Genomic DNA, 27,468 nt, shown 5'->3' with positions numbered 1-27,468 from the left:
AGGCACATCCCCATTGTCTCTCACCCAGGGAAGTATCTGGAATTGCAAAGAATTCTGTAAGGCGCTGATGAGGTGTCTATTTGTTTTCCCTTTGCAGGGTGCGTAACTCAGACGAATGATGCAGAGAGTCCAGTAGGTGGCGCATTCTCCGAGAAGATAGGAGCAGAAAATCCACAAGTTGCTGTAACCTTGGGAAAGAATGAGCTAGAGAATCCAGGAGGTGACATCCCTAGAGAAGAATGATCTAGAGAATCCAGAAACAGCTCTACTGCACAAGGAGAATGATCTAGGGAATCCAGATGGTCGCCCATCCTCAGGAGATATTGATTCACAGAACTCAGAAGATGCCATGTGCTCAGAGAAGAATGATCCAGAGAAGCCGGAAGAACCTGAGAAGCTGTAAGCTGTGTTGTCCTCAGGGAAGGGACCGGTGACACCAAATTCTGCCACATCTCCACTGAAGAATGGACCAGAAAATCCAGGAATGGCTTTATCCACAAAGAATGATCCAGAGAGTCCAGGAGGTGACAGATCCTCAGAGAAGGATGCAGCTGCTGAGTCCTCGGAGAGAGCAGATTTTGAAGGTACGGGACGGGTCTCTTGACTTGCGTTGTAGGGCAATGCTTAAGAAGTATTTATGGCTGTCCTGCACTGGGCACAGGATCCCAGGTGGGTTCTCCCCAGGGCTGGATAGAGAGGGACAGAGGGAAAGCAGTGCTAGATTTCAGACGTTGGAAGGGTCTAGTTCCTGTGTGCTTGGACCCCTTGCAAGAGCAGAAGGTGCTTGTGCATGTAAGGAAACAATTGCTCATGGACATCCAGGGGAGGAGAGGAGGTGCTTCTGGCTCCATGGAGCTATGTGGAGTAGCAGGTTAACTCAGCCACGAACCCCACCTCACACAGCTTAGTACCTTGAGCTCAATTTCATCAGCTCCAGCTACAAGCTCGGTTCTTCCTCTATTATTTCAGCAGGGGCTAAGGTAGGACTCTGGGTAGTCTGGAGTTCGTGAAGGGGTTCATGAGATGGAGCAAGAATCTAAGGCCACCCCTTGAAATCCCCCCTAGGCTAGACAAAGTCTATGGTCTAGATCAGTGGTTCTCAAACTGGGGGTCAGGACCCCTCAGTGGGTCGTGAGGTTATTATGTGGGGGGTCGCGAGCTGTCAGCCTCCACCCCAAACCCCACTTTGCCTCCAGCATTTATAATGGTGTTAAATATATAAAAAAGTGTTTTTAATTCATAAGGTGGAGTCGCGCTCGTAGGCTTGCTATGCGAAAAGGGTCACCAGTACAAAAGTTTGGGACTCACTGGTCTAAATCGATAGGCTCCTATCGTCCATTGATATGAGCGTAAGAGACTTTCACTTGTATTGCTTTGTAGGGTCTGGAAATATCCCCAGGCATGGAGAAGGACAGACAGCTGCAGTAAAAGGGAAAGTTGAAGTAAGGTCTATCCTCAGAGCCCACTGACATCTCAAGGAGAACTTGGGAAGCTATTCTATTTATCAATGAGGATGGAAGGGAAAGAATATGCTCTAGTGGGATTGAGCAGGGCAGGGGAGGAGGGGACAGCTAGGAGCCAGGACTCCAGGGTTCTCTCCCCAGCTCTGGAAGGGGAATGCGGTCTAGTGTGTTAGAGGAGTGTGTGTGTGGGGGGGGGGGACTGAGAATCTGGGATCCTGGGTTCAAGTCCTGTCTCTGGTTGGCAGATGGGGTTTCAGGAGAACAGGTTTGGGAGCCAAGATCGGAGGGATTCTCGGGGAAGGATTTGGGCCTGGTTTGGTTTGGTTCTGCACAGGGTTAGAGGTTGGATCTGTAATTAATGGAATGGAATCTGTGGTGCATGTCCAGGTCTCCCATCACCCTGGTGTCTGGGCTGCAGACACAACCCCCATTCCATGGCTCTGCCTTTGTTCATGCTCTGTCTGTCAGTCCTGCACCCTCACCCCACCTAACATGGGGCTGTGGGAGATGGACACCGAGGACACAGGGGCACTGGGAAGGACTAGGGCACCTGAGGAGGCTTCTCTTCGGGATCCTTAGATGGAGCAACTCCAGAGTCTGATGTCTCCATTCTGGATAGCAGAGCCGAGACACCAGGATCTGTCGCCTCGGTGGAGGGGAGTGGACAAAGTTCATGCAAGCAGAATCCAGAGAACATCCCCACGACCCTCCTGCCCCAGTGGGGAAATGGGAGCTGGGTCTCCATGGCCCATTCCATCCTTGGCCACGGGCTGACTCGGCCGATGAGGAAATCAGTCAGGGCCCTCCACGTTCCCCAGGTTCTTCCATCCAGCGTCTCCATCTCCGTACACCTGCCGCGCCCGAGCTCCTGCCCATCCCCTGTGTATTGTCCACCTGTGAAGGATGTGGAAGGTGCCAGGACTGTTTTACAAACACTTCATGTATTAGCTGTACCAGACCTGCTTCCTGTCCAGCCCCGGCTCCACCCCTTGGCTGCTCCACTCCAGCCCTACGCCCTGCCTGCCTGTGAACCCCTGGCTCTGACCCTTGGCTGGCCTTCCGCCCACACCTCTGGTTGTGCCCTCTGTCTCTGCTGTGACTGCAGACTCCTGCTCTGAGAACTAGTTTGCACCGTCTACACCTCGGTGTGGGACACTCAGCCCTATAAGTGTGTGTGTGTGGGGGGGTCTGGGTAAGGGAAGCCTCCCTAAGGGTTAGCTGAGACAGAGGGGTGTGAACGGTTGGGTGGGTTAGATCCCTTTGCTTCTTAGGCTTTAGTTCCCTCCGTTGAGATTAACGGAGCCGGCGTTTGGAAAAGGCTGATGCCTGGCCCTGTATTCACCCTGGCCTCAGCTCCTGGTGATGCGTCTGGCAGGGCTCAGACCCATTCCCAGCCGCAGGAGGAATCACAGCTGGGGTCTGTAACTATTTCCACGGTCTGTGAATGGGAGCATGGGGAGATTGCACCCCAGGGAGGTGAAGGCTTGAGGCCTAAATCTTGGGAACAAAGAAACCGAGAGGAGGCCATGCTGCAGCTGGTCCTGAGCTGTGACGCCATCCCAGGTGGTGATGCCTTCGTTCATAGGTACTGACTTTTATTTTTCCCGGTGGGGGCCCCACCTCCCACTCTGCCCCAAGGCCCCGCCCCACTCCACCCCTCCCTCAAGGCCCTGCCCTCACTCCGCCTCTTCCTGTCCCTGTTCCACCCTCTGCCCCAAGGCCCCATGACAGCTGCCAAACAGCTGAACAGGTGTGGCTGGTGGGTGTTGACCACCCCCACTATTCTTTTCTATGTGTGCTTGAGCCCTGAAGCACCCATGGAGTCGGTGCCTATGCCAGATTCTCTCCTCACTTGTAGCCGTGTAAATCAGGAGCGACCCCAATGGAATCAGTGGAGTTACACTGGTATAAAATTAATGAACCACAGGTGGTTCACCAACCTGGGAAGCAGTCTGAGTGGTGTTGTGGTTCACCAGCAGATATAAACCCAACCTGACAAGCCAGAGAAGGCACGTCAGACTGGCAGTGCCAGCAGGAATCTGAAACACACTTCTTGAGTTGAAGAGGGTACTAAGCAGGGGTGAGTCTAGCTGGCATAGCTATACTGGTAAAGGTGCTGTAGTGTGAACAAGACCTGCATTAGCCATGGTTTTGGGCAGCTAAATTCCCTTGTTTCTTGAGGAAGAGGTGTTAGTGAGAGGGCACGATTGGAGGGTGCCTGTGGGAGGGGGGTGATCTTCCACTTTAGCTACCAGCTCTGCCCTCCTCCTGTCCCCACCATGCCCTCAATAGGGCTTGAAGGGCCCTGGGAGGAAAGGAGGGTGGTAACTGGTGGGGTGTGAGGAGTGCATCCACCACCTGGAGGCAGCAAGAGGAATAGCAGGGTGCCCCAGACTTTGTATCTACTTCAGGGAGCAAGTGCAAGGGAAGGTGCTCTGCTCTCAGGAGAACTGTTGATGTGCGTGTAAGTGGGGGAATGGTCCCATTATTGTGGGGAACTTTCCTGGCTTCTGCACTACCCCAGTGAAATGGGCTAGTGAAAGGATCTGAGTCCTCGCTCCAGCTCCCTTTACCCAGAGCCCTGCCTGACCTCGAGGGCTCCCCTTCCACTCTCCTGTCTGGCAGAATCCTCGTAACCCCAACAAGGCTGGGCCCAGGATTCCTGGGGGGCTCGACCCCCAACCTTGCTTTGGTCACTTAGGCAGGGGCTAGGGTGTCCCCACTCTGAGGTACTCTCTCTGCATTGGATGCTTCCCTGGCCCCGCACTGATCATCACATACAGTTCAAAGCAAATACAATTTATTAAACAGCAATCAATTAAAAAAAAATAAGGAAAAAATGGGAAAGGTGAAAGGAAAACACGTCACCCCGCTCTGTGGCACGGGGACATCACAGCCAGCGTCTCTGGGATGTCAGGGAAGTTCAGTCTGTTCCTCCCAAGTCCCAGGCCCCTGCCCAGGCCCTGGCTGTGCTGCAGAGATGCTGCGGGTCGGACACTTGCTCTGGCGGCGGCCACACGTCCTCAGGCTCTAGGTGGCAGGACCCTTCTTCCCAGCGTCGCCCCCGCCCTGTCGGGGTTACGATCCCCCTCCAAGTCTGGCCTGCAGAGCCTCTTGGCTGAGGCGTCTCCCTGTGCTGGGCCCACTGCCAGGGTCCCCCTCACTCTCCCCAGCTGCTCACTGCACCCGGCTCCGGACTGCTCCAGCCCCAGCTCCAGCTCCACTCGGCCTCAGCACGGCTGCTGCTGCTGCTCTGCCTCCAGCTCCCTGGGCTGCTTCTCTGGCCCCTCCGGCTGGCACAGCTCTGCTCCCAGCAGCCCAGCTTGGGCACCTGATTTCTCCTTAGCTCGGCCCCACTCTGTCTGACCCAGGTAATTCCAGCTCACATGGAGGATGGGACCCCCCCGGCCTCCTGACTCCCTAATTAGCCTCCTGGCCTGTCAATCAGGCTGACCTGGAGCATTGGCCTCTCTCCATTGCCCCTGGGGACTGTCAGTCTCAGGCCTTGGCTACACTTGAGAGTTACAGCGCAATAAAGCTGCCCCCAGCGCTGTAACTCACTCCCCGTCCACACTGGCAAGGCACGTACAGCGCTGTATCTCCGTGGCTGCAGCGCTGCAGGTACTCCACCTCCCCGAGAGGATTAACAGCTGCTACGGAGTGGCTGAGACACTGGTGCTCCAGTGTAAACGGGGAGTAACCTTATTACGCAGTGATTGACCTCCGGAAACTCCCCATAATCCTTTTAAGTGAAGCTTCCTCTCTTGTTCCTCTCCTTGTTTTGTTGTGAACTCCGGACGCTCGGGGAGCTGCTTAGCCAAAAACCAAACCCAGCTACTGTTTGCTGTGAATGAGCAGAGGCAGGCAGGGGGGCTCCCTTTGGAACGCCCACAGCTAATGTTTGCTTGAAGAGAGAGGCGGGGCCGGGGCGGAGTTGGGGTGGGGTGGGGGGGCGCGAGACAATTTGCGTCCCGGCGTGGGGCCCCGCACCTGCTAAAGCTGGCCCTGGTCGGCACTCCAAAAATCCACTCTCTCTCCCCTCACGCTCCCTGTCACACTCCACCCCACCCCCCCTTTTGAAAAGCGCATTGCAGCCACTTGAACGCTGGGATAGCTGCTCACAATGCACAGCTCCCAGTGCCGCTGCAAATGCCGCAGATGTGGCCACGACAGTGCGCTGGCAGCTGTCAGTGTGGACTGACTGCAGCGCTTTCCCTACTGCGCTCTATGAAGGCGGGTTTAACTCACAGTGCTGTACAGCTGCAAGTGTAGCCATGCCCTCAGGGTCCTGATTTCCCATCTACTCTTCCCCTTTCATTTGGTACTGAGACCTAGCCAAACAAAACACCCCCACTGAGTTTTAGTAAGGGGACAACAGTCCCCTTCCATGTGGAATGGCCCATTCACCTCAGTGCGGTGTGCTCAGATGAATGAGGATGCTCCAATAGGGTTATCATATTTCAATAGTGCAAAAAGAGGACACTCCACGGGACCCCGCCCCTGCCCCGACTCCGCCCCTTCCCCGCCCCCGGCCCCGCCCCAACTCCACCCCTTCCCCACCCCCTCCCCTGAGCACCCCACATTCCCTCTCCTCCCTCCTGCCCTCCGGCTGCTGCTGCGCTGGGGAAGTTGCTTCGGCCCCTGCCGCGGTGGAGAGCGGCGGGAGCCGGGAAAGTTGGAGCCCGGGGAGGAGGCGGTCCCCTTACCATGCCTCCCTATTTTCCCGGACATGTTCGGCTTTTTGGAAATTCCTCCCGGACGGGGATTTGAGGACCAAAAATCCGGACATGTCTGGAAAAATCCGGACGTATGGTAACCCTACCTCTGACACTCACCTCTCCCTCCACTGGAGGGACTCCCCTGTCCATACCTGTCCCGGGGCCTTCCTTTAAAGGGGCATCCCCATATCAGTGGGGGTCTACTTGGAAAAGATAATATTTACTCCCTTGTGTGGCTGAGCTGGGCTGTGACAATCCAACCCATCATGAGTACTGTGAGAAATGGGGCACAACACTAACCAAGGCAGTGTCATTTCAGGGACTGTATGGGCCTCGAAGTTCAAACAAACAAGCTATATAAAGTCCTTTTCTTTACTGGGAAACCAAATGGAAGTTTTTCTAGAAGGGTATTTTTAGAAATCTCAGTATAATGACAAATTTCAAGCTCAGTTAAATAACTTTTTTGTGAAATGATGCAGAGCACAATTAGTACAGAGACATGAATAGTGAGAGATCCAAGCTGGTTTGCCTGATATTGTGTAAAAATGTGTGTAAGTTTGATATAGAAGGCCTTGCCAAACTAATTATCGAAGCATATGCAACCATCATCGTAGACAGTGACTTGTTTATACTGCTCTATATACTATACCAGTGTTTCTCAATCTGGGAGTCGTGATTTATTTGATAATTTATATGGTAAAAATGAGAAAATAAGCAATTTTTCAGTAATACTGTGCTGTGATACTTGTATTTTTATGTCTGATTTTGTAAGCAAGTAGTTTTTAAGTGAGGGGTACTCAAGACAAATCAGCCTCCTGAAGGAGGTACAGTAGTCTGGAAACATTGACAACCACTGCTCTAATTGACCTGGATCAAGAATGTCTTTGGTTTACTTTCTATTTCTATAGTAAGGCTATTGGGATCTCAGCATTAAAATACAGTCTCAGAAGGATTTTTTGAATCATGTTTTTAAGAAATTTCATAAATGGACCACTGCACTTCCCCCAAATTAATGAGTCTGATGTTTCATTTTTTAAGACCAAAGGTCCCTGCATCTTCCAAGTATTAGAGTGAGTTGTTTTCCAGAAACCCAAAGATGGAAGTTCATTAACAATCTATTTGTGTGTAATACCTTTTATAGTAACAAATAAAAAGGAAGTCACAACTGATCTAGTCAAATTTGCTTCCTGCCCTCTAGTCAGGGACATATCTCCCTGCTGTCAACAGTTCTCTCCGGAAACAGCAAAAGAAAGATCCCAGATCAATCTATGAAACTGAAAAGGGTATTCCCAGAAACACTGAGAAAATGAATGCCAAGGGCTTTTGTTACACTTTACCAGGGAGATCAGGAGTGAATGCACCAAACCGAAAACTCACTGCTGTGGAAATAAACACTCAGGGCTAGACTCTGCTTGGAGACAGCAGAATCTGCTACCATTTGCTGCTCTGAGGTGTACAGTGCCTTGCAGAGCTGGGGAAAGGAGGCAAGACCGTGGCTGGCAGTGCAGGAGAGAGTAAGGTGCATCGCTGGCCTCCCCTCTGCGCTGCTATGGGGCCGAGCACCCCCCTCGCCGGGCCCCCCAGGTGGGGGGAGAGGTGACACCCCCACGTGCCCCAGGCCGGGCTGAGCCACGGTGGGGTCCCTGTCCCTTTAAGAGCGGGGCTGGGCTGAGCCGAGCCAGCGGGGGGGGGGGCTCCGCTCCCCGCTGCAGGCTGATGCCGGAGCCTGGGCTGAGAGCCAGGCTCGTCTCCTGCACCAGCTCCGGGAGGGGCTTTGCTGCGGCTCCCCCAGTCCCCCCGGGCCGGGCCGCCGCACGGTGGGGGGAGGGGTTGCTTGAAGCAGGGCAGGACCCGGTGGGGCCGAGGGCTGAAGTTCTCCTCCCCGGCTCCAGCTGCTCTGCTCCTCCCCTCTCAGACTTCGGCTCTGTTTAAGAGCCAAGCTGCCGGAGCCAGCGCTACCGGCTTCGGGCAGCCCCCCTGCCTCCGGACCCCGAGCCGCCGGCCAGGCACTTCTCCTACCCGGCTCCAGCTGCTCTGCTCCGGCGGCTCGGGGTCCGGAGGCAAGGGGGGCTGCCCGAAGCCGGTAGCGCTGGCTCGGGCAGCTCGGCTCTGAAAGTCTGAGAGGGGAGGAGCGGAGCAGAGCAGCCGCGGGAGAGGAAGTGCCCGGCCGGCATTTTCCCGGACATGTTTGGCTTTTCGGCAATTCCCCCCCGGACGGGGGTTTGATTGCCGAAAAGCCGGACATGTCCGGGAAAAACCGGACGTATGGTAACCCTAGCTCCAAAGAGATGAATAGTCTAACACAATAGCTCTGGGTGGTTTGAAATGACCCATTCATCTCAATGGGAGGTTTCAGAGTAGCAGCCGTGTTAGTCTGTATCCGCAAAAATAACAGGAGTACTTGTGGCACCTTAGAGACTAACAAATTTATTAGAGCATAAGCTTTCGTGGGCTACAACCCACTTCTTCGGATGCATATAGAGTGAAACATATATTGAGGAGATATATATACACACATACAGAGAGCATGAACAGGTGGGAGTTGTCTTACCAACTCTGAGAGGCCAATTAAGTAAGAGAAAAAAAACTTTTGAAGTGATAATCAAGATAGCCCAGTACAGACAGTTTGATAAGAAGCAAGTGTGAGAACACTTACAAGGGGAGATAGATTCAATGTTTGTAATGGCTCAGCCATTCCCAATCCCTATTTAGCCCTGAGTTGATTGTGTCTAGTTTGCATATCAATTCCAGCTCAGCAGTCTCTCGTTGGAGTCTGCAAAAATAACAGGAGTACTTGTGGCACCTTAGAGACTAACAAATTTATTAGAGCATAAGCTTTCGTGGGCTACAATTTTTGAGTATTATGATTCCTGATGTCAGATTTGTGTCCATTAATTCTTTTGCGTAGAGACTGTCCGGTTTGGCCAATGTACATGGCAGAGGGGCATTGCTGGCACATGATGGCATATATCACATTGGTAGATGTGCAGGTGAACGAGCCCCTGATGGTATGGCTGATGTGATTAGGCCCTATGATGGTGTCACTTGAATAGATATGTGGACAGAGTTGGCATCGGGCTTTGTTACAAGGATAGGTTCCTGGGTCAGTGTTTTTGTTCAGTGATGTGTGGTTGCTGGTGAGTATTTGCTTTAGGTTGGGGGGTTGTCTGTAAGCGAGGACAGGTCTGTCTCCCAAGATCTGTGAGAGTAAAGGATCATCTTTCAGGATAGGTTGTAGATCTCTGATGATGCGCTGGAGAGGTTTTAGTTGGGGGCTGAAGGTGACGGCTAGTGGTGTTCTGTTATTTTCTTTGTTGGCCCTGTCTTGTAGGAGGTGACTTCTGGGTACTCGTCTGGCTCTGTCAATCTGTTTTTTCACTTCAGCAGGTGGGTATTGTAGTTTTAAGAATGCTTGATAGAGATCTTGTAGGTGCTTGTCTCTATCTGAGGGATTGGAGCAAATGCGGTTATATCTTAGAGCTTGGCTGTAGACAATGGATCGTGTGGTGTGACATCAGGAATCATAATACTCAAAAACCAGTGGGAGAACACTTTAACCTGTCTGGCCATTCTTTGACAGACCTGCGGGTGGCTATCTTAAAACAGAAAAACTTCAAAAACAGACTCCAACGAGAGACTGCTGAGCTGGAATTGATATGCAAACTAGACACAATCAACTCAGGGCTAAATAGGGATTGGGAATGGCTGAGCCATTACAAACATTGAATCTATCTCCCCTTGTAAGTATTCTCACACTTGCTTCTTATCAAACTGTCTGTACTGAGCTATCTTGATTATCACTTCAAAAGTTTTTTTTCTCTTACTTAATTGGCCTCTCAGACTTGGTAAGACAACTCCCACCTGTTCATGCTCTCTGTATGTGTGTATATATATCTCCTCAATATATGTTTCACTCTATATGCATCCGAAGAAGTGGGTTGTAGCCCACGAAAGCTTATGCTCTAATAAATTTGTTAGTCTCTAAGGTGCCACAAGTACTCCTGTTCTTCTTGTTGTTTTTGTAGATACAGACTAACACGGCTACCCCCTGATACTTAAAATCTGTAAAGGGGCAATAACGGAGACTGGGCCTTTGTTTGATTTTCTTCTGATGTGTAAAGAAGGCATGAAGATTTAGGGGCTGAGGTGGGTTTTTTTGTTTGTTTGTGTTTGTTTTGATCTGTGTGGAGGCGGCTTCTCTCGGGGCTGGGAGATACGAGGCTGCTATTTAGGGGCTGAGGTGGGTTTTTTTGTTTGTTTGTTTGTGTTTGTTTTGGGGAGGGAAGATACATGTTTTACCTCCTTTAATATTAAAAATCCAGGTCCTGTCTAGCCTGGGGGACTCATGCTTTGTCTTTGTCTACACTAGAGTTGATGGTCCTGTTATAATTTGAGCTAACTGATTGTAAATGCTAATTGTATTGATAACTGAGGCTCTCCACAAATGTTTGTTCTGGGGCACAAAGTTTTGTGGTTTGCCTGAGGCTGAGCCCCCATGTCCTGATACTTTGCAAATGTTTGCGTCTAGATTAGCATTTACAATCACTTAACAAGCACTTGGCAATCAATTACAACAGGAGGACAAATGCTAGTCCAGACAAAGCTGATGACAACAGGAGAACTAGTGAAATAACATCATACGAGTATTGCCGGTGGGTGCTATGCACCCGCTAATTTTCTTCCCTGGGTGTTTCAGCCCTTGAGCACCCACGGAGATGGCGCCTGTGCCTTCCTGTCTATCTGCAGGGGGAAGAGAAGCCGTGAAAACTGTCCTGTCTAAGCTGAGGCTCAGGAAGGTAAGAAACAGGAAGCTCGGGCTGAGGGATCTCTTGGAAATCAGGCCAGACAGGCTGAAGGACTGGACTCCTTACGCCTGGGGAGACTTTCCTAGGCACTTCCTGAGAAAGCTCATGTAAGAAACCCCCAAAATAGGAAAATCTGTTCCCCCCCCAAGTTTCTGAAAATGAAAACCAATGAACTTTGTGATGGAGGGATACAGGGGGTGGCTTGGAGCACAGGAGCCAGGGCAGGGCTGGATTCTGATCTCAGTGACTCTGCTGTAAATCAATCAATCTGTGTCTCCTTTCGAAATCTAGCTCCCTGTTGTGAGTTCTATCTATCTATCTATCTATCTATCTATCTATCTATCTATCTATCTATCTATCTATCTATCTATCTATCTCCTTGCATACAGAGGTTCCCAGTGCTCAGGGCTGGGGCAGACCCTTGCTCGGGGTGGGGGTAGGGGGTGATGGTTCTTTCTGTGACGTTCCCCTCTGGTGTTATCCAGACCGGTGATCTGCTCGGTCACTCCAATCCTTGACTCTGGATTCCAGCCTTACCCTGCTCTGCTGTGAGAACCCCCACTCCTGGGCTGGTCACGCACAGCCTCTGACATGTAAGCTGCTCCCAGCTACTTGCAACCGAATGACACTAGCCAATATCTCCGGTCCCAGACACAACCCTAGGAACCTCCGTCTTGCAGTGTCCAGTTATCCCCACTGGATGCTGCAAACTTATATGAGTTTGTCAATTTAACAAAGAAATTGATATGCACCAGGCTTGTTATTCCCAGCGGAGTCGCTGACACGCTTCAAACCAAACATACTCCTTCAGGTAGAATAAACAAACAGATTTATTAGCTATAAAGGTAGATTTAAGGGATTATAAATCAAAGCATAACAAGTCAGATTTGGTTAAATGAAATAAAAGCAAAACACATTCTAAGCTGATCTTGGCACTTTCAGTGCCCTTCTCACCACAGGCTGGCTCTTCAGCCAGGCTCTCCCCTTTGATCAGTTGTTCAGTCGCTTGGTGGTGGTGGTGTCTGTAGATGTAGGTGGAAGAGAGAGAGCCTGGCAAAATATCTCTCCCTTTTATCATGTCCTTTCTTTCCTCTTGGTTTTGCCCTCCCCCCCCTTCAGAGTCAGGTGAGCATTAGCTCATCACAGTCCCAAACTGCCCAAAGAAAGGGGGGTGACTCCCTCCAGGGTCTAACAGATTCTTTTGTTGCTGCCTAAGCCAGTGTCCTTTGTTCCTGTGAGGCTGGGCTGGGTTTGTCCCATACACGCCCTGATGAGGTGTGAACTGTCTCTCTGCTCTTGGGGAGTTTTTGCCTCGGCTTGCTTTAAGCCATGAGGATGCATTTTCAGCCTGATAACTATATACATGAAATTACAACCTATAACATCACTATAATATTACTGTGACAATTACTGTAACATCACTATAACAACCATGCTCAGTGCATCATGAGCCTTCTGAAGACACCTGACATGACAAACTTTGCGTTGGATACCACACAATCATTGTATAAAGATGAACATGGGGGTGTAGGGTGTTCCCCCGAGGTACAGAGTGTCACTCTTTCCCACTATGTGCCCCCTGCAGCAGGATCTCTTGATCCGAACACCCTGCCCTGCCCTCCCCCTCCTCCTCCCCCCTGCCGTCCTCCCCCTCCTCCCCCTGCCCTGGGGCATTACACATTCCAGGCCGTCTTCCATCCAAACCGGGCCCCTATCTTCCTGCTCACATCTTCCTGAAACTTAAGACTGTAACTCACTTGTATCTATGGTTACCTGCTTTAACTTTGTAACTAATTCTCATATTTAATACATCTTGTGACAGTTTATTACAGGATTGGCTACAAGCATTGTCTGTGGTGTGAGCTCTGAGGTGCAACTGACCTGAGGTCAGTGACTGATCTTTCGGGACTAGGAGTTACCTGAATATTGCTGTGATCTCTGGTGTAAGGGACCGTCTATCACAAAGGCAGCCTCCCCTGGGTGACCAGATAGATTTGGGTGCCTCAGGGGACTGTCTGGGACTCCATGTTAAGGCTGTTAAAGCACCCGAGGAGTTCACACTTGATACTTGGTTGGTGAAATCTAAGTGTGGGGCTCACAGCCAGTTTGGGTTTTGCGCCCTGTTTCTTAGCTGTTTTCCCTGAGGTTGGTGCCCACGCTCTTGAGCCACTGTAAGATAGGCTGACACTGTAAGCTAGGCTGGGGCCTTTCCCCTCTAGGGGGCGCTGGCTCCAATCCAGCCCCAGGCCAGGGGACTGGCTGGCTCATGGGGGGCAGGGAATGGGACACACCATTGCTAGGAGATTCCTGTTTCTCTTCCTTTAACTCTCTGGCCTGATCTCTGCTCGGGGAAAAGGTGTGTGAGCGACCCGTTTTACAGGCAGTATGCAGACAGAGCAGCCATCACATCCCAGCTACCATGAGTTAAAAACACAACTGTCCTGTCCTCACTTGGATGGTCACATGGGTTTGTTCACATGAATTCAAACAGCCCCATTTTCCCCCTCATGAAGACACAGATGCTGCGATCCTCCCTCCTCCCAGCTGATGGAAATATTTCAGCTGAGATTTTTTTCTCTCCGAAAACTGAATTTTCTTCACATAACACATTTTTGGTGGGAAAACTGTCACTTTTGATGTGACTTTTTGGTGGGAAAATTTAGCTTTTGTTGGGAGAATAAATTTTAAAATGTTGGATTGGGATTTTGAAGTTTTCTAACCTCCCTCATCCCATTGTATTGTTTTCAAATCAGCGGGGAAATGAGAGGGAAAATATTTTTTCAAGTGGGGAAAAAATTAAAAAAAAAAACCAACCCCAAACAAACACAAAATATGAGACTCTATTTTTCTCACACTTGCTGAAAATGAAAACCAATAAAACTTGCAACTGAGGAATGCAGGGGATGGCTCAGAGCACAGGAGCCAGGGCCGGGTTATTTATCGACTGACACAGATGGAGTCAGTGTTGGATTCTGATCTTGGAGACTGCGCTGTAAATGAATCAGTCTCTGTGTCCTTTTGAAATCTAGCTACCTGTTGTAAGTTGTTTATATCTATCTATCTATCTATCTATCTATCTATCTATCTATCTATCTATCTATCCCCATCCACCCCATCTATCTATCTATCTATCCCCATCCACCCTTCTCTATCTATCTATCTATCTATCTATCTATCTATCTATCTATCTATCTATCTATCTATCTATCTATCTATCTATCTATCCCCATGCACTCTATCTATCTATCTATCTATCTATCTATCTATCTATCTATCTATCTATCTATCCCCACACACACCCTCTATCTATCTATCTATCTATCTATCTATCTATCTATCTATCTATCTATCATCTCCATCCACCCCATCTATCTATCTATCTATCTATCTATCTATCTATCTATCTATCTATCTATCTATCTATCTATCTATCCCCATCCACCCCTCTCATCTATCTAATCTATCTATCTATCCCCATCCACCCCTCTCATCTATCTATCTATCTATCTATCCCCATCCACCCCCTCTATCTATCTATCTATCCCCATCCACCCCCTCTATCTATCTATCTATCTATCTATCTATCTATCTATCTATCTATCTATCTATCCCCATCCACCCCCTCTATCTATCTATCTATCTATCTATCTATCTATCTATCCCCATCCACCCCCTCTATCTATCTATCTATCTATCTATCTATCTATCTATCTATCTATCTATCTATCTATCTATCTATCTATCTATCTATCTATCTATCTATCTATCTACCCCCTTGCATACAGAGGTTCCCAGTGCTCAGGGCTGGGACAGAGTCTTGCCCGTGATGGGGGGTGATGGTTCCTCCCCACTATCTGTCCCTCCGCAGCAGAGGCTCCTGATCTGAAGACCCGTCCCCCCCCCCCCTCTCGTCCCCCTGCCCTGTGGTGTTGGTGCCTGTTGTATTCCAGGATGCCTTCCGTCCAAACCGGCGCCCAAACCAGCTCATCACACTCCCGATCACGCCAAATCCTCCCGCCCCCACCCCAATGGCCACTGCTTCCTCCACCGTCACCACAGCCGCAGCTACACCCACCCCGATGCCCACACTGACAGCCACACTGACCACTGCCAGGACGCCCCCCGCAGTGCACAAGCCCAACGACACAGCCTTCATTTTACAGCGCTGCTCGTAGGCCGTTAGGAACTGGCCCATCTGCTTGTCCAGCTCCTGCTTCAGCTCCTCCAGGGCCGCCTGTTTCTGGGGGTCCTGGCCCTGCAGCTCCCCCTGGCAGCGCTCCAGCAGCTCCTGGTGTTTCCCCTCCAGCCGTTGCTGCATCTCCGCAGGCTCCACACTCAGGCAGCTGCTCATGCTCCGGTGGCCAAGGTCCTGCCATGAGTAAGGAGAGATCAGCCATTAGGGACGGGGACTAGCGTTACCCAGCCACAGGGGGCGCCGCTGCCTCACACACCCGCAGCCCCCTCAAATCTGACCCACAGCCCCCTGCTAGTCCAGCCCTGCCCCCCCCGGCTCTGCCAGTGCCCCTTATCCCCAACCCACAGCCCCTCTGTACTCACCAGCTCCTGCACAAATTGTTCATATTCCCTCCTGGTGTCTTCTACTGCTCTCCTGTTTTCCTCCGTCTTCAGTGGGGAAAGAGGGGACAGCGCAGGGGTTAGTACGGGACTATAGATGAACTCAGAGCCCCCTCCCCCACACTCACCACCGTCTCCCTGTTCTTCCAGGACCGTGCTCGCTGCTGTCACCTCCCTACTGCCCCCCCGACCTCCCACATTCCCCCAGAGCCAGGGGGCAGCCCCTCAACCCCATGGTCATGGCCACATTGCTGCTACCCCAGTGGATGGGGTTGGTTCTCCGGCTGGGTCCCTGAAGGTCCCCTTATCTCTGGAGGGCTGGGGGGTGGGGAGCCCTGATCAGGACATTTGGGGGGGCTGTTGTGGTGCCCCCTCCTGGCCTAGTGCAATCGGCCAATGGCGGGTGGACCTGGGGTGAGAATGAACTGAAAACTGTTGGTTTGGGATTTGGGGGTTTCTAACCTCCCTAACCCCTTTGTATTGTTTTCAAATCAGTGGGGAAATGAGGGGAAAACACCCCAAAATTGTCCCCTCTACACACACACTGTACCAGGGGAGGAGAAAATATTTAAAAAACTCGCAAAATATGAGAACCTCTCCCACTTGTTGAGAATGAAAACCAAAGAAACTTGTGACTGAGGGATGCAGGGGGTGGCTCGGAGCACAGGAGCCAGGGTTGGGTTATTTATCGACTGACGTCGATGGGGTCAGGGCTGGATTCTGATCTCGGTGACCCAGCTGTAAATCAGTCAATCTGTGTGTCCTCTCGAAATCTAGCTCCCTGTTGTAAGTTGTTTTCATCTATCTATCTATCTATCTATCTATCTATCTATCTATCTATCTATCTATCTATCTATCTATCTATCTATCTATCTATCTATCCCCACCCACCCCCTCTATCTATCCTCACCCCATCTATCTATCTATCTATCTATCTATCTATCTATCTATCTATCTATCTATCTATCCCTGTACATACAGAGGTTCTCAGTGCTGAGGGCTGGGACAGAGTCTTGTGTGTGTGTGGGGGGGGTGTGATGATTCCTTCCCACTATGTGTCCCCCAGCAGCAGGGGCTCCTGATCTGAACATCTTGCCCCGCTCTCCCCCTCGTCCCCTGCCCAGGGGTGTTGGTGCCTGTCGTATTCTGGGCCCCCTTCCGTCCAAACCCAGCCCCACCCACCTGCCCACAGCCCCCCGATCAGGCCAAAGCCCCCCGCCCCCACCCCAATGGCCACTGCTTCCTCCATCGCCATCACAGCCACAGCTACACCTGCACCGATGCCCGCCCTGATACCCGCGCTCCCCACCGCCAGGACGTCCCCTCCCCCCGCCACGGCCAGACCCAACCACACGGCCTTCTTCACATTAAAGCGCTGCCTGTAGTCTGACAGGAACTGGTCCATCTGCCTGTCCAGCTTCTGCTTCAGCTCCTCCAGGGCCGCCTGTTTCTGGGGGTCCTGGCCCCGCAGCTCCCCCTGGCAGCGCTCCAGCAGCTCCTGGTGTTTCCCCTCTAGGAGTTGCTTCATCTCCGCAGGCTTCACACTCAGGCAGCTGCTTGTGCTCTGGTGGTCACGGTCCTACCAGAAGGGGATAAGAGATCAGCCATGAGGGACAGGCACTAGTGTTACCCAGCCACAGGGGGCACCGCCGCTCCACACACCTGCAGCCCCCTCAACCCCGACCCACAGCTCCCTTCTAGCCCAGCCCTGCTGCCTCCTAGTTCTGCCGGTGCCCCTCACTCCCGACCTGCAGCCCCTGCTAGCCCAGCCCTGCCCCCCCCAGCTCTGCCGGTGCCCCTCACTCCCGACCCACAGCCCCTGCTAGCCCAGCCCTGGGCTCCCCCCCAGCTCTGCCGGTGCCCCTCACTCCCGACCCGCAGCCCCTGCTAGCCCAGCCCTGGGCTCCCCCCCAGCTCTGCCGGTGCCCCTCACTCCCGACCTGCAGCCCCTGCTAGCCCAGCCCTGCCCTGCCCCCGCCAGCTCTGCCGGTGCCCCTCACTCCCGACCTGCAGCCCCCTGCTAGCCCAGCCCTGCCCCCCCCAGCTCTGCCGGTGCCCCTCACTCCCGACCTGCAGCCCCTGCTAGCCCAGCCCTGCCCTGCCCCCGCCAGCTCTGCCGGTGCCCCTCACTCCCGACCTGCAGCCCCCTGCTAGCCCAGTCCTGGGCTCCCCCTCTCCTCTGGCGGTGTTCCTTAACCCCGACCTTCAGCCCCCTGCTAGCCCAGCCCTGGTCCCCCCAGCTCTGGTGGTGTTCCTTAATCCCGAACTGCAGCCCCTCTGCGCTCACCTGCTCCTGCACAAATTGTTCATATTCCCTCCTGGAGGCGTCTATTGCTCTCCTGTTTAACTCCTGTCTCATCTCTGCAAACGTCTCGGCCATCTGTGGGGGGAGAGGGGACAGGGCGAGGGTTGGGACGGGACCATCTATGACCTGGGAGCCCCCCTTCCCCACACTCACCACCTCCTCCCCATTCCTCCTGGGCCCTGCTCACTGCTGTCACCTCCCCACTGGCCCTCCAACCCCCCACATTGCCCCTGAGCCACGGGGCAGCCCCCCCAGTGACCCCACAACCATTGCCAGATTGTCGCTACCCTAGTGGAGGGGGCTGGTTCTCCGGCTGTGCTCCCTGGGAGCCCCGATAAGGACATTTGGGGGAGTTGTTGTGGTGCCCCCTCCTGGCCAGGGCCGGCTCCAGGCACCAGCATCTCAAGCATGTGCTTGGGGCGGCACTTCTCAAGGGGTGGCACTCCAGCCCTTTGGGGGGTGGCACCTTCGGCGGCAGCACGCCGGCTTTTTTTGTTGTTATTTTTTTTGCTTGGGGCAGCAAAAACCCAAGAGCCGGCCCTGCTCCTCGCCTAGTGCAATTGGCCAATGGTAGGAGGACCTGGGGTCGAGGTTAATAGAACCAGCTCCCACCCCCCATATCCAGGCTGGAAAGAGAGGGGTGGGGGGAGGGGTGACCTGGTACCTTCACAGGGGAGGAAAAGTCGTAGCGTTTGGTCTTCAAGTATCGGGAGACGTCCTGTGGGGAATAACGCCCAGGGGAGCTGGGATCAGGGACAGCTCAGCCCACTCCTTGGTGAGCCCCCCACCCCGCTCCCTCCAGCACAGCACCCCCTACTGTGTCTCCCACCCCGCTCCTCCAGCACAGCGCCTTCTACTGTGTCCCCCTCCCCACTCCTCCAGCACAGCGCCCCCACTGGTCCCCCTGACCACTCCCTCCTGCATGGCACCCCCTGCTGAGCCCACACCCTGCAGCACGGCACCCATTGCTGAGTCTCCGCTCACCTCCTTGCGGCCCCTTTTGCTGTCTCCCATCCAGGCCCCCCCCTTTAGCAGACCCCACTCTCCCACCTTGATCCTGGCAGCCAACTGAGCCCCCGTCAGCACCTGCCCGGCTCGGTCCGTCCGGACGTGTGTCCCTGCTGAGCGCACCACGCTGGTGACATAGTCACACAGGCACTGCCGGAAATCCTCGTCCATGTCTGCAGGGGGGAAAGGACCCAGGCATCCGGGAGGCATCCAGGTGCCCAGGACAGGACACAAGTTAAATGGGGGATGTAGGGGGCAGGTTTGTGCCACAGGAAATGAGATTCCATCTCTGGGCAACAGTTGCTTAGGACTCTTCCCCCATACTGCCTGGGGGAAAATGAGGGAGCAGTGTGTGGGGGGGGCGCTAGAGAAGCTGCAGTGGGCGGGGGGGAGTCAGCAGTCTCCACTGGGTGATGCAGGGGGAGCCTTGAAGGCCTCAAAGGGGGGAACCAGCAGCTTCCCCCCAGGAGCCCAGGGTAGGGTTACCATATTTCCACAAGCAAAAAAGAGGACACGGGGGGGGGGGGAGGAGCCCCGCTCCAGCCCCACCCCTGCCTTGCCCCGCCTCATCCACTCCCTCCCACTTCCAACCCCCAGACTGCCCCCCTCAGAACCCCCAATCCCCGCCCACTCCTTGTCCCCTGACTGCCCCCTCCTGAGAACCCCCTACCCTAACTGCCCCCCTAGGACTCTACCTGTCCCCTGACTGCCCCGACCCATATCCACACCCCCACCCCATATTCACACCCCCACCCCCTGACAGGACCCCCAGAACTCCCAACCCATCCAACCCCCTCTGGTCCCTGCCTGCCTCGACCCCTCTCCACATCCCTGCCCCCCTGACAGCCCCCGCAGAACCCCTGACCTGTCTAACCCCCCCTGCTCCCTGTCCCTGACTGTCCCAACCCCTCTCCACACCCCTGCCCCCCTGACAGCCCCGCCCGAACTCCCGACCCATGAAACCCCCCCTCCCTGTCCCCTGACCAGGGCCGGCTTTAAAGAGCCCAGAAATCAGGCTGCGCTCCGGCTGGGGTTGTGGGGCTTGGGGCTGGGCCGGAGGTGCTCGGCCGGGGCTGGGCCGGCGTGCTCGGCCGGAACCGAGGCTGCTGCCCTAGGGCCTGCGCCGGGCCGGGCCGGAGCTGATGGGACCGGGGGTGCTCGGCCGGCGCCGCTCAGCCAGGGCCGGGCTGGCGCGCTCGGCCGGAACCGGGGCCGCCGCCTTGGGGCCCAAGCCGGAGCTGCTGGGGCCACCGGGCGCCGTTCGGCCTGGGCTGGAGGGAGCCGCTCGGCCAGGGCCGCGCCTCCCCAGAGCTCTCCTCCTCACGTCCCCCCCGCCCCAGCCCCAGCTTACCTGCTGCTGCCTCCCGCCTGCCCCTGCTTTTTTTCAGACTTCCCGGGAAGATCTGATTCGCGGGAAGCAGGGGAGGGGGAGGAGCAGGGGGGCGGAGCGTTCAGGGGAGGGGAGGAGGGGGAAGACAGCTGCGGGCCGGACAGCATGGTAAGGCTGCAGGGGATGGGGGGAGCCGGGAAGGGGCTTTGGCCGCCGCTTTTCTGTCCATAAATAGCCGACGGGGGGAAGTCCCGGACATTTTTAGATTTTTAAAAATCCCCCCCGGACGGCTATTTATAGACCGAAAAGCCGGACATGTCCGGGGAAATCCGGACAGATGGTAGCCCTAGCCCAGGGCAAAGCAGTGTCCCCTCAGGTCCCCTCCCCTCCCGCACAGATGCTGTGACCCAGTGAGCACCTCTGTGCAGTGGGCAGCACAGTCAATGCTAAGGCAAGGGGGTGAGCCGGTCACTGGGATTTTGGGGTGGGGGCAGGGCAGGAGGGGGAGAAAGGGGCAGCAGAGGAGAGAGGGTGGGGATGGGGGCAGGGATGTGGTGGGGCAATGCAGGAGGGGATGGGGGCTGGGGGCTGGGGGAGCAGTGCAGGGGGTAAGAGGGGAGAAGATGAGGGTCTCTTACCGCCTGGCATCCCTGAACTGCTCCTGGTGAACTGAATGCCAGGGTGGGGCAGTAGGTAGCATCGGGTGCCGCTCGCCCTCAGGGCTCCCAATACCAGGGGCTGCTCAGCGGAGGCCTCCAGGTGCTGCGGGAGTCAAAGTGACATTTGCTGCCATTAGCGAGAAATCAGACCCACCATGGAAACGTTCAACTTTGCCCCAACTGCGGAGTTTGCTGCTCCCGTGAACACACGTTGTGCCCAGCTCTGATCATTACCCGTGATTTTTCTCCGAGAAACTCCTGCCCCCCGTCTGCACCGTAGGATCCAGTGAGCTGCCAATCTCGCACCAACAGGTCCAGGCGCTGCAACAGAGAGCGCAGGAGAAGGGTCACGCTGGGGCTGGGGGCACAGAGAGGAGACCAGAGCTGTAGGCTGCCGCCGAACCCAGCCACCGACACTGAGACCCAGGGCATGACGTGGGCATGGAGGGAGAAAAATGGGGGCAGGGACTGGCTGTTTGCTCTGGGTTTGTCCAGCACCGAGCACGCTGCGGTCTGGGTCTAGGACGGGGCTTCTGAGGTGCTCTGGCAATAGAGGCAGTGACTGGTAAGAAAAAGATTGGGTGATGGGAGGGGAACCAGCATTGTACCACTACATCTCGGCAGGTGGGAAATGAGGACTCACCTGAAATGGGAGCAGATTGCAGGTCTCGCCAACCTCATTCGCAACATTAACAAAGATCTGAGATGCAGAGAGAGAGAGACAAAGGAAACGTTTTCTGTTTTGAGCAAAACATCCCCCAACAGGTGACTAAAGGTGACCAACCTAGATTGGTGGCTCAAAATAAACGAGTGAAAATAACGCCACTGAAACTAGCCAAAACCTGAACAACATTAAGTGAAAACTGATCATTGAAGAGAGAAAACTGATAAAATGAGGAGAGAAACATAGTTTCAAACACAATAACTCAACACCAGTAATCACAGATATAAAAGCAATAATTGAACTCAGAAAAACCAATAGGTGGTTCTAGAAAAGCAGTCATTGAAGACACAGCAAGCCAATAATCAAAGTAAAAAAAAGAAATAATCAAAAGTAGAAAATTAATCATTGAAATTAGAAAACCTGTTACTGAAACCAGAAAAGCAGTGAAAGAAAGCAATCACTTAGCAAAATTAGCAAACTAATAATTAATGTCAGAAAACCAGCAATTATAATAAGATCTGAAATCAACGTCTAAAAACCATTAAAAAACAAGTATTTGGAGCCAAGATAACCAATCGTCAAAGAGTCAAAGCCAGGAATGGATGTCAGAAAACCAGATATCAAAGTCAAAAAACCAAAAGTCAAAGACAGAAAACCAGTAATCAGTATCAGAAAACCAACAACTGAATGCAGAAGTCCAGTAATCAAAGCCAGTAAAGTAGTAAATGAAGTCAACAAATAGACAAAACAGAAAACCAGTATTTGAAGTATGAAAACCAGTCATCAAGGTCAAAGTTAGAAAATGATTAATCTAAGGCAGAAAACTAATAGTGAAAAGAAGCAATAAATTAATAGCAGAATTGAAAAAAATGTTTAAATACCCCAGTTTTTTGAAGAAGATTAAAAGCCAATAATCAGAACAGAGACACTAATAAGTGAAGCCCAGTAAACAAACCTTGAAATTTTGTGATGAATAAACAAAAGGAGAAAACTGATAAGGAACATCCCCAAACCGATGAGAAGATTAAAATCTGACAATTAAAGAACAAAACCCAGTACACGAAATATGTAATGCGATAACTAAAGTCACAAAACTGACAACCATGGACCAAAACACGATAAATAAGAACTGACAACTGAAGACTGAAAGTCGAAGACTGAAACCTGAGAAACGAGTGAAAACTAAAAACATGCAGAGAGAAACCCAAGAAACGCCAACGTTAGGCTGTTCTTTAAAAGTGGAAATTTGCATGAAAACATTCTGATTTTCTCAGTTTTCTATTTGTCAACAAAACTTTTATTTTCCATTTTCCCCATGGTCACTATCAAATCAACTGACAGCTAATGGTTGGTACTAAATAACGAACAGCTGACAGCCAATAGTGACTATCAAATAACCAATAACTGGCAGCTATTAATGAATATATAATAACCAATTATAGATGTTATAGATTGGCCAAGCGAAGTAAAAGGCCTAACACACAACTCAATGGAAATTCTCTTTGTCTCTCTGTATCGTGATAACTTTTTGAGACCACCTCTGATCAATTCCCAAATTACAGGGGACGCGCTAGGCATCTGTGGGAAGAACCCCAATGATTCAGAGGGAAATTGGAAAAACAGAAAACCCCAATTTCCATTTAAATCTGTTGACTAGCATCAGAAGCCAATGAGCCAACCACTTTGGGAAGGAGGGTAGCATGATCATCTAGGTGCTGAGCAGGGAGAATGGGGGGCACATGGACCCCTGGCATGTGGGAAGGGGGAATGGGGGCACACAGAGCCCCTGATATGGAGGGAGGAGGAATGGGGCACACAGAAGTAGGGCTGGGGAAAGGGACGTAGGTTTAGGGTTATGGCTGGTTTTAAAGATTCCAATGGAACATGTTTCCCATCACAAACCCTTCGCTAATGCAGAGCGATGTGGGTTGCCCAGGGCTGGCTCCTGCCCATCCAGGCTCAGTGTGTGGGCGCAGGGCAGGTGCAGGTGGCTTCTGCCCCATACAGGGCAAAGGCAGAGTGCTGGGTTGGGTGCCAAGGGCGTACTGGGGCATCGGTCCCAGAGGGCCGAGGTACGGTTGGGTGGGTGTTTCCCTTAACTCTGTTGGTCCTGTCTTGGCTGAACGCAACAGACAGGCTGGGCACGCGCTGCCCCCCATCAAAAAGCCCTGCTAGAATCGGTCAGTTGTGAGAAATGCTGATTTGGGGGGGGGGGCTCTATGTGGGCAACCCCTTGCTCCACCTGCCCCAGCTCTGGGTCACCAAACCAACCACGCGCTGCCATGAGGCTCCCTGTCCCTCCCGGCAATCTGAGTCCGCAGGCGCATTTCAGATCACTAGGAGAGTCGACCAGGACACAGAAATCTCTTCTCTGCCGGACCCCCAGCGGAGCCGGCGCCCAGCTGTAATAACTACGGCTTCGGTTTAGTTATGGGTATTTTTAATAAATGTCACGGACAGGTCACGGGAAATAAACAAAAATTCCCAACCCGTGACCTCTCCATGACCTTTACTCTAAATACCAATGACTAAATCTGAGCTGGGGGGGCCACCGGGGCACTGCTACTCTGCGGGGCCCTCGGGTCAGCCCCCATTGGCGGCTGCTCGGGCCGTCCCCAGGGCCTCTGGACCTTTCTAACTGCCAATAACAGCCCCAAAGCACCTAGACTGCTCCCCTCCAATCCTCACACCACCAGGACTCCTGGGTCCTCCCCCGTAGGGACATGGTCAGGTCAGTGTCACAAGAGCCGTGTGTATCCCCTGCCCCACCCACCTCCAAATAATCTGCCTCCGTCTGGGTAAACATGCTGGAAATGTTAAAAATCTAGAAACATAATCAGAAGAAAAGGTGAGCAGCCCCCTGCCGAGCCCCCCCACTACACGCAGAACGATGTGCCCTCCTGAGCCCCGGCCCACTCCCTGCTCCCCCAGCACCCCCTACTGACCCCCGCCCACTCCCTGCTCCCCTGCACCCCCTACTGAGCCCCTGCCCACTCCCTGCTCCCCTGCACCCCCTACTGAGCCCCCGCCCACTCCCTGCTCCCCAGCACCTCCTACTGACCCCCGCCCACTCCCTGCTCCCCTGCACCCCCTACTGACCCCCGCCCACTCCCTGCTCCCCTGCACCCCCTACTGAGCCCATGCCCACTCCCTGCTCCCCTGCACCCCCTACTGAGCCCCTGCCCACTCCCTGCTCCCCAGCACCCCCTACTGAGCCCCTGCCCACTCCCTGCTCCCCAGCACCCCCTGCTGAGCCCCGCCCACTCCCTGCTCCCCCACACCCCCTACTGAGCCCCCGCCCACTCCCTGCTCCCCGGCACCCCCTACTGAGCCCCCGCCCACTCCCTGCTCCCCGGCACCCCCTACTGAGCCCCCGCCCACTCCCTGCTCCCCAGCAGCCCCTACTGAGCCCCCCGCCCACTCCCTGCTCCCCAGCACCCCCTCCTGAGCCCCCGCCCACTCCCTGCTCCCCAGCACCCCCTACTGAGCCCCCCCTCTCCCAGCTACACGGCTCCCCCACCCAGTAGGAGCTGAGCAATATGCTGAACACGGAGAGCCTGATGCTGGTCTCCATGTGGCGCTGCAGGTCCAGGGAGCCCTCGGTGTCCACCAGGAACACGGCCACCTGCAGGGACAGACACACGGACAGATCCACCAGCCACAGCGACGGGCGCCCTGCAGTGACACCACCCTCACCCCTGCCCAGCCCTGGCACCTCCGCTGCCCGGCTTCCTGGGGCCTGCCTGGGCACGCTGGCTGGAGACGGGCCCTGGGGGAGCAGGATCAAGCTGTGAGCACCTCCCACCCCCAACCACAGTGTGTCTGTAGGGAACTACAGGGCTGGGACCCCCTTGCTCTGCAGTCCTCTCCCCCCTCCTCCAGCCCCTCCAGTCCCCCTGCCCCCACACAGGACTTTACGCTCAGACTCCCCCATTAACCTCCCCCCTACCCCACTACTCCAGCCCCCCTGCTCCCCTTAGAATCTTCCCCCCACACCACCCTCATTCCCCACCCCTACTGCCCCATCCCTCATTCCCCTGCCTGCCTCCCTGCCCCACTCACCCTCGTCCCCTGGGCCTGGACCCAGAGGGGCTGGTCCCACATCCACACCCCTCTTGTCACGGTCACCGTCCCATTGCAACACTCAAACCCCCCCAGGGCCTCGTCCTCTCGGCCCATCCATGATGCATCCGCAGCCTCCTGTAGGGGGTGACCAGGGCAAGGTCAGAAGGGAACGGGGTTTGGGGTCTGCAGTTCTGAGGTTGTGGGGGGTGGGACACTGGGGGAGGAAGTGGGCTCCTGGGGGTCATGGGGAGGGGCCATGGCTGAAGGGTAGGGCCTCTGGCAGGGGAAGGGGCTATGAATGGAGGGTGGGGCCTGTGGTAGAGGGGGAGGGGCCATGGCTAGACAGTGGGTCCTGTGGTGCTGGGGGAGGGGCCATGGCTGAAGGGTGGGGCCTGTGGTGCAGTGGGGGGGGGGGCCTTGGCTGCAGGGTGGGGCCTGTGGTGCTGGGGAAGGGGCTATGGATGGAGGGTGGGGCTTGTGGTGCAGGGGGAGGGGCCATGGCTGTAGGGTGGGGCCTGTGGTGCAAGGGGAGGGGCCATGGCTGCAGGGTGGGGCTTCAGTTGCTCTGCCCTGGGCCTGGTACAGGGGGAGGGCCCTGGCTGGGGAGAGGGGACCTTTGCTGTAGGGGGCGTGGCCTGTCGTGGTGGGGGAGGGGGCCCTTGGTGGAGTGGGTGGGGTTTGTGTTGCAAGGGGCAGGGCCCTGGCTGGGGTGGGTGGGGTCTCTGGTTCAGGCGATGGGGCCATAGCTGGGGCTCCTGTCCCCACTCACCGGGCTCTGGAGCCGGCGCAGCAGGCAGTTCATCAGGAAGGATTTGCCCCTGCGCTGCTGCCCGATGATGGACACCAGGCAGACGGGGGCAGTCCCCACCCCACCCTGCTCCAGGCAGCGGCTCAGGGCCTCCTCGTCCAGGATCAGGCCCCCTTCCTCGTCCGGACGCACCAGCTGCACCGGGCGTGCCGGCTCTGGCTGAGCCCCCGGACCCTGCTACAGGGAGAGAGCAGGGTCAGAGCTCGGACCCCACCCCTGAGCCAGCCAGTCCCTGCTTCTGGATGAGAGCCCCGTGCCCAATTTCCACCCCCTGAGCCAGCCAGTCCCCTGCCCTGGGCCAGTGGGAGTCTGGCACGTTTCCCTTTATTTGGCCTGTCTGGTCTCACCGGCTCCATCTCTTCCCGCAGGGGCTCTGTGATTTTCTCCACCAGGGCTCTCAGCCGCGTGTCTGGGGTCATCCTGTCCCTGGAGCAGGGAGCCCGGCACTCGGGGCACTGGGACCCCCAGGCCGAGACCCAGTGCCAGTGAGCCACGAGGCAGCCCCGGCAGAAGTTGTGGCCGCACTCGATGGAGACAGGGTCCTCCAAGACATCCAGGCAGATGGAGCAGGTGACGTCCTCCCGGAGTCGCTCCATCCCTCTGGAGCTCATTGAGAGTGGGGACGCGGTGGGTGAGAAGTGGCACTCGGGAGCAGAAGGGCTCTGATAACGGCTGATCTCTAGCCCTGGTGCGCCCCTTCCTGACTGCAGGAGTCTGGAAGGGGGGGAGGAGAGAGAGAACATGGGAATTCTGTGAACAAGCGGAGTGACTCAGTTTACCTGCCCATTTTGTGTCCCTGTCCCCGGGGTGGCACCAGAGCGAGAAGACGGATTCCAAGAAGCCATGGTGGGGATTGGTAGATTCCCAGACCAGGAGGGACCAAGGCTGAGCTCCTGGATAACACAGGCCAGAGAATTGTCCCCAGTTAATTCCTGTTTGAACAAGAGCAGATCTCCTAGTAACACATCCCACCTCGACGGAGAGTCCACCGCACTGCTTGGTACATTGTTCCCATGGTCAATTCCCCTCCCTGGTAAATACGGACATCTTCTTACCAGGCTGAATGTG

General features: G+C 54.5%; 1 pseudogene; it reads right to left on the bottom strand.

Moving 5' to 3' along the window:
• LOC135877976 (RING finger protein 112-like) overlaps positions 1-26,996 on the bottom strand; it is a 1,138,053-nt pseudogene extending 1,111,057 nt beyond the window's left edge.
• Positions 26,997-27,468: the final 472 nt, after the last annotated feature.

This window comes from Emys orbicularis, chromosome 4 (genome assembly GCF_028017835.1).
Source record: "Emys orbicularis isolate rEmyOrb1 chromosome 4, rEmyOrb1.hap1, whole genome shotgun sequence".
Classification (NCBI taxonomy): Eukaryota; Metazoa; Chordata; order Testudines; family Emydidae; genus Emys; species Emys orbicularis.
Note: the sequence above shows the minus strand (reverse complement) of the source record. Positions and strands in the feature narration are given on the sequence as shown.